The sequence below is a fragment of the Pelobates fuscus genome, chromosome 1, assembly GCF_036172605.1.
Source record: "Pelobates fuscus isolate aPelFus1 chromosome 1, aPelFus1.pri, whole genome shotgun sequence".
Lineage (NCBI taxonomy): Eukaryota > Metazoa > Chordata > Amphibia > Anura > Pelobatidae > Pelobates > Pelobates fuscus.
In genome coordinates this window covers 472,611,050-472,618,730 of record NC_086317.1, presented here as the reverse complement: position 1 = coordinate 472,618,730, position 7,681 = coordinate 472,611,050, and the positions used below count along the sequence as shown (strand labels likewise).

Below are 7,681 nucleotides of genomic sequence, written 5' to 3'. Positions count from 1 at the left end.
TGGGTGAGAGGGGGTGGTGAGGTGACAGTAAGATATGGGGTGGACAGGATGAAAGTAGGGATGACAGAGTGAGAGTGGGTGACGTAGTGTGGTGGGTGACAGGGTGAGAGGGGGTGATGAGGTGAGGTGACAAAGTGAGAGGGGGGGGGGGGTGACAGAGTAAGAGGGGGTTGACAATAACAATATCTGATATTCGGCCACATGTGCAATTATTATGTAATTAATTAATGGATAACATACTTTTTCACTTTTTTGTTAAATTGGAAATAAAATATTGTTTGACTTTTGTATATTGCAACTTTTAAAAAGATTAAAACTCTTAACAATTTTTACATTTACAGTAATTTGTCTTGAATTAACGATAACCTGTTAATTAAGTGTAAGCAGTGTTTAGGAGATACGGTCACAGTATGAGCAGTGTTTAGGAGATACGGTCACAGTATGAGTAGTGTTTAGGAGATACGGTCACAGTATGGGCAGTGTTTAGGCGATAGGGTCACAGTATGAGCAGTGTTTATGGGATACGGTCACAGTGTAAGCAGTCTATAGCAGATACGGTCACAGTGTAAGCCGTGTTTAGGAGATAAGGTCACAGTGTAAGCAGTGTGTAGGTGATACAGGCGTTTCATTCTCCACAATCACAGTACTTTTGGTTACCTTATAAGTATTACAGTGACTCACATAGGTTGAATTGGCACATGAATACACATGTGAGCAGTAACGCCACGTCAAGGCTTCAACCCTTGTTACTGACCATTCACACACACCATACTTTTCATTCATACACATTCGGTATTCCAGATGTTTTGGACTACACCTCCCATAATGCTGGCAAAGATGTAATTCACAGCATGTGGACTGCCTACGGTTACCTACCTCTGATCACAGTACACAATGTTGAAGTCGCCGTGCAAACAGAAGAAACTTGTCACTTGTCAGATGGCACTTCAATAATCCACCCTGGACGCGAGCCTCAAACGTGGACTTCTTCATTCCTCTTTATGTACTTCGTGCCCCATAGGAGAACATGCTTGGCAGAGTTGTGACACACACAAAAATATAATGGTTAGAGTAAAATGGCATAACAGACACCGTGCATGCAGACTTGCGTGCCACATATTTACAGCAGACAGACACAAAGATTGTGAGAGACACACCGTATTAAATATAAGAATTGGGAGTACCATACATACACAATGCACAATGTCACGGAGATTACAGAATTCAGTGACAGACAGTTTTGGTTGCAGATGTGGGGCAGTCCCTCTGGCTGGGGTGCAGTTTCTCATCCACCCCTGGTGAGTGACTAGATAGCTGGGCTTTCTTAGCAAAAAGCAGGCCATGGCGTCTGAGATTTCTGAAACAAAATGATTTGTAGTCAAACCAGGGCTGTACACATATAACACACAGGCCCCACAAACTGCACTGCACAGCCCCCCCTCCCCCCCCCCCACATCTAACGCACAGCCCCCTAATACACAGCACAGACAGCCCCAATATACAGCACAGACCGCCCCATACTGCACATACCCCCCCATACTGTCCAGTCCCCCAATACTGTCCAGACCCCCCAATACTGTCCAGACCCCCCAATACAGCACAGCCCCCCCCAATACTGTCCAGACCCCCCAATACTGTCCAGACCCCCCAATACAGCACAGCCCCCCCAATACTGTCCAGACCCCCCCAATACTGTACAGTCCCCCCCAATACAGCACAGCCCCCCCAATACTGTCCAGTCCCCCCCAATACAGCACAGCCCCCCCAATACAGCAAAGTTCCCCCCAATACTGTCCAGACCCCCCAATACTGCACAGTCCCCCCCCCAATACTGTCCAGACCCCCCCCCAATACTGCACAGTCCCCCCCAATACTGTCCAGACCCCCCCAATACTGTCCAGTCCCCCCCAATACAGCACAGCCCCCCCAATACTGTCCAGACCCCCCCAATACTGTCCAGTCCCCCCCAATACAGCACAGCCCCCCCAATACTGTCCAGACCCCCCAATACTGCACAGTCCCCCCCCATACTGTCCAGACCCCCCCAATACTGTCCAGACCCCCCCAATACTGCACAGTCCCCCCCCAATACTGTCCAGACCCCCCCAATACTGTCCAGTCCCCCCCAATACAGCACAGCCCCCCCAATACAGCAAAGTTCCCCCCAATACTGTCCAGACCCCCCAATACTGCACAGTCCCCCCCCCAATACTGCACAGTCCCCCCCCCAATACTGCACAGTCCCCCCCAATACTGTCCAGACCCCCCCCAATACTGCACAGTCCCCCCCAATACTGTCCAGACCCCCCCAATACTGTCCAGTCCCCCCCAATACAGCACAGCCCCCCCAATACTGTCCAGACCCCCCCAATACTGTCCAGTCCCCCCCAATACAGCACAGCCCCCCCAATACTGTACAGTCCCCCCCAATACAGCAAAGTTCCCCCCAATACTGTCCAGACCCCCCCAATACTGCACAGTCCCCCCCAATACTGTCCAGACCCCCCCAATACTGCACAGCCCCCCCATACTGTCCAGACCCCCCCCCCAATACTGTCCAGTCCCCCCAATACAGCACAGCCCCCCCCCCCCCAATACAGCACAGCCCCCCCAATACTGTCCAGTCCCCCCAATACAGCACAGCCCCCCCAGCACAGTCCCCCCTGATGGCTGAGAGTGTTGGGAGCGAGGCTTACCTGAGAGATGTCAGAATGCAGACACCGCGCATGCGCACTCGGGGGTAGGAGATTTCTTAGCAGAAGATATGGCCATCAGATTTCTATACCCCCTCAGTGCGCATGCGCGGTGTCCGAGGCTGTCCTGGCTGGGTGGCGCGTGCGCAGTGTGGGGCAGGGAGATCGAATGAATATTCGGCAGAATCGATCTCCCTGCCCGCTGGTGCGCACGCGCGCTGTCCCATTAGATGCCCTACCTCCCCCCCCTTGTGGCTCCAAGCGCAGGCGCAGTGTGTTCTTCGCGCATGCGCAGTACGCATCCTCATCTCTTTACTGTGATAAAAAAATAATCTTACCTGTTCTTCTGCGCCTGCGCGGCGCTCTGCTCCTCCTTCTCCTGCTCCGAAACGTCAGGTCCGGTGCGGCTCCGTCACATCCGGTGCGGCCGCGTCACTTCCGGTATAGAAATCTGACGAGGTATAGTATTCTGACAGAACACCGGTGTTCTATCAAAAAGACATACCCCGTGAAAAAGACATACCCCTCGTCACTTCCGGTGACGCGGCCGCACCGGAAGTGACGTTCGGAGGGGGTGTGCGCCGCCGCGCAAGCGCACAACGACTGGGTAGGTGATTTTACAGCAAGACGGGGACATTAAGCCCACAGTGCGCACGCGCCTCATAGTACTCCCGTCTGAGGGTCATCGCGCGTGCGCACTGCTGGGCATAGAGCGCTTCACACACCGCGCGTGCGCAGTTGAGGGGTAGGTAAATTTTATGGCCATTTCGCCTGTGAAATCTCCATACCCCTATACTGCGCGTGCGCGGACCCAATAGACCGCGCGTGCGCAATGTGGGGTAGGGAAATTTCACAGGAGAAATGGCCATAAAATGTACCTACCCCTCAACTGCGCACGCGCGGACTCACATCATCAGCTCCAAACTTATCTGGACACAGGTCAGTCTTTCCCTGCTCCCAACACCCTCAGCCATCCGAGGGGAGGGTACAGTATATTGGGGGGGGGGGTGTCTGCGCAGTATATTGGGGGGGGGGGGTGTCTGCGCAGTATATTGGGGGGGGGGGGGGTGTCTGCGCAGTATATTGGGGGGGGGGGTGTCTGCGCAGTATATTGGGGGGGGGTGTCTGCGCAGTATATTGGGGGGGGTCTGCACAGTATATTGGGGGGGGCTGCACAGTATATTGGGGGGGGGTCTGCACAGTATATTGGGGGGGTCTGCGCAGTATATTGGGGGGTGTCTGCGCAGTATATTGGGGGGTGTCTGCGCAGTATATTGGGGGGGGTCTGCGCAGTATATTGGGGGGTGTCTGCACAGTATATTGGGGGGGGGTCTGCACAGTATATTGGGGGGGTCTGCGCAGTATATTGGGGGGTGTCTGCGCAGTATATTGGGGGGGGCTGCGCAGTATATTGGGGGGTCTGCGCAGTATATTGGGGGGGCTGCACAGTATATTGGGGGGGCTGCGCAGTATATTGGGGGGGTCTGCACAGTATATTGGGGGGGTCTGCACAGTATATTGGGGGGGTCTGCGCAGTATATTGGGGGGGGGTCTGCGCAGTATATTGGGGGGGTCTGCGCAGTATATTGGGGGGGGTCTGCACAGTATATTGGGGGGGGTCTGCACAGTATATTGGGGGGGTCTGCACAGTATATTGGGGGGGTCTGCGCAGTATATTGGGGGGGGTCTGCGCAGTATATTGGGGGGTGTCTGCGCAGTATATTGGGGGGGGTCTGCACAGTATATTGGGGGGGTCTGCACAGTATATTGGGGGGGGTCTGCGCAGTATATTGGGGGGTCTGCACAGTATATTGGGGGGGGTCTGCACAGTATATTGGGGGGGGTCTGCACAGTATATTGGGGGGGTCTGCACAGTATATTGGGGGGGTCTGCACAGTATATTGGGGGGGGTCTGCGCAGTATATTGGGGGGGGTCTGCGCAGTATATTGGGGGGTGTCTGCACAGTATATTGGGGGGGGTCTGCACAGTATATTGGGGGGGGTCTGCGCAGTATATTGGGGGGGGTCTGCGCAGTATATTGGGGGGGGTCTGCACAGTATATTGGGGGGTGTCTGCGCAGTATATTGGGGGGGGTCTGCACAGTATATTGGGGGGGGTCTGCGCAGTATATTGGGGGGGGTCTGCACAGTATATTGGGGGGGTCTGCACAGTATATTGGGGGGGTGTCTGCACAGTATATTGGGGGGGGCTGCACAGTATATTGGGGGGGTCTGCACAGTATATTGGGGGGGTGTCTGCGCAGTATATTGGGGGGGTCTGCACAGTATATTGGGGGGGGCTGCACAGTATATTGGGGGGGTCTGCGCAGTATATTGAGGGGGGGTCTGCACAGTATATTGGGGGGGGTCTGCACAGTATATTGGGGGGGTCTGCGCAGTATATTGAGGGGGGGTCTGCGCAGTATATTGGGGGGGTCTGCGCAGTATGATGGGGGCTGCGCAATATAATGGGGGGGCTGCGCAATATGATGGGTGGACTTAGCTGTATAATAGGGGGGCTGCGCTGTATATTGGGGGGGTCTGCGCAGTATATTGGGGGGTCTGCGCAGTATATTGGGGCGGCTGCGCAGTATATTGGGGTGGCCTGTGTGTTAGATGTGGGGGGCAGTGTGTTAGATGGAGGGGCTGTTCGTTACATGTGGGGGGGTAGTGTATTATATTTGTGGGCTGTGCGTTAGATGTGTACAACCCTAGTTTCACAGAAAAATATTTATTTCCTAGGTATCATATGCCATGGCATGCTTTTTGCTACGAAACCGCAGCCATCTAGTCACTCGCCAGAGAAGGATGAGAAACTGCACCCCAGCGAGAAGGACTGCCCCTACATCAGCAACCAAATCCGTCGGTCACCGAATTCAGTAATCTCCGTCTCTTTGTCCATTCTGTATGTATGGTACTCCCAATTCTTATATTTAATCCGGTGTGTCTCCCACAATCTTTGTGTCTGTCTGCTGTATGTATGTGGCACGCAAGTCTGCATGCACTGTGTCTGTTATGCCAGTCACTCTAACCTGTTTATTTCTTTTTGTGTGTGTCACAGCTCTGACAAGCATGTTCTCCTATGGGACACGAAGTACATGAAGAGGAATGAAGAAGCCCATGTTTGATGCTCGTCTCCAGGGTGGAGAATTTAATTTATAAGTAATGAAGTGGCATCTGACACGTGACAAGCTGCTCCTGTTTGCACAGCAACTTCAACATTGTGTACTGTGATCACGGCCTAGTTCAGAGGTAGGTAACCTTGGGCAGTCCAGATGCTGTGAATTACATCTCCCATAATGCTGGCAAAGCATTATGGGAGGTGTAGTCCAAAACCTCTGGAATACCGAATGCGTATGAATGAAAAGTATGCTCTGTGTGAATGGTCAGTAACAAGGGTTGAAGCCTTGACGTGGCGTTACTGCTCACATGTGTATCCATGTGCCAATTCAACCGATGTGAGTCACTGTAATACTTATGAGGTAACCATAAATACCGTGACTAGGGAGAATTAAATGCCTGTATCGCCTAAACACTGCTTACACTGTAACCGTATCTCCTATACACTGCTTACACTGTGACCGTATCGCCTAAACACGGCTTACACTGTAACCGTATCTCCTATACACTGCTTACACTGTGACTGTATCTCCTAAACACTGCTTACACTGTGAATGTTATTTTTTTCAAGTTAGTTTTCGTGTTTGCAGTTTCATTAAATTGTTAACCACTATCCTCAATCTTCTGTTCTGAGTTTTCTTAGATTTGTGGGAAGAACAAGGTGATCCTCTCAATTTTACACTCCTTTACTGATGGTTCCAGTGCCAGAGAAAAACCCACCACCATTAACCTAGACCTGCTGAAACAGAAGAGATTACCTTCTTCTACAGAAAACTTCCATATGACTGCTTCGGAACGCATGCTGCAGACATGAAGTAACCTTCATCTTCCAGTGATTAATAATCCTGGACGGCCCAGATAGAGAGAGACTATTCTATTATAAAGATACTGCCTTCCTAATGCTATACAGCCTTTCTGTACAGGTGATTGAACTTTCTCCATGTTGGATACGACACTGTTTTTTTTAGCCAGTTTCCGCATTGACTTTTATATTTTTTTCACTATACATATAAAGTGTAAACTGCATATTAACTTTGAATAAATAAAGTATATTGCTGACACCTTAACATGCTATTTGTGTTACTTAGCTATAAATAATAACAGCGCTTGCTGTGTCACATTGTATGACATCACTGCAATTCTACAGCAGGGTGATGAGATGGTGGATTTCAGAGGAGAAAACACAAAAAAACAAAGACTTCAGGTTTTATTGTTGAACACAGATTGGAGTGCCTTTTTGGCGTTATAGATGTTTTGGGAACCTATATAAATTTAGAAATGGGGTAAAGACTCTTTGTTTTAAAGGAAACCTATGGTGCTAGGAATATCAAACTGTATTTCTAACACCCTCTTCAGCCTTTTTGTCAGTTACCTGATTGTTAGGTCAGGCTCCGCCAACATCCGGTCCCTCCTGCGCACACATTTGGGCTTCCACATTGGAAAGCATTAACTCAAGGCTTTTCTATAGCGTTTTTAAAGACACTGGTTGTCCTCATGCAAAGCGTGAGGATGTCCAGTGTCATTTCACGTAGTTGGTCTCCGCTAAGGACCTGAAGCGCCTCTAGTGCCTGTCTGGTAGACAGCCAATAGAGGATGAGATAACCTTTCAAGGTAATTATTGCAGTTCCTCAGAAACTGCAATATTTCACATTGCAGGGTTAAGGGGACATAGGCACTGCACCCAAACCACTTCAGCGAGATGAAGTGGTCTTGGTGCCTATAGTGTCCCTTTAAAGAGCAACTTCTTACTCTGCTTATTGCTATCTTTTGAAAGTCATCACTGTTATAAGCAAAACTTTCCATAGGCACAGTGACAAGAGGACCTATGTGCACCATAAATTATCATAGTTTGATACAAAGCCATATTT

The 7,681-nt window shown here is 50.6% G+C and overlaps 1 long non-coding RNA gene across 2 annotated transcripts; it reads left to right on the top strand.

Moving 5' to 3' along the window:
- The first annotated feature begins 5,540 nt into the window (after positions 1 to 5,540).
- On the top strand, positions 5,541 to 6,699 carry LOC134599724 (uncharacterized). Of its 2 annotated transcripts, none has more exons than XR_010090344.1 (3): positions 5,541 to 5,598; positions 5,755 to 5,945; positions 6,469 to 6,699. It is a non-coding gene; the product is annotated as an uncharacterized LOC134599724 (long non-coding RNA). The 2 variants fall into 2 exon arrangements; XR_010090345.1 differs by having other exon boundaries at positions 5,755 to 5,949.
- Positions 6,700 to 7,681: the final 982 nt, after the last annotated feature.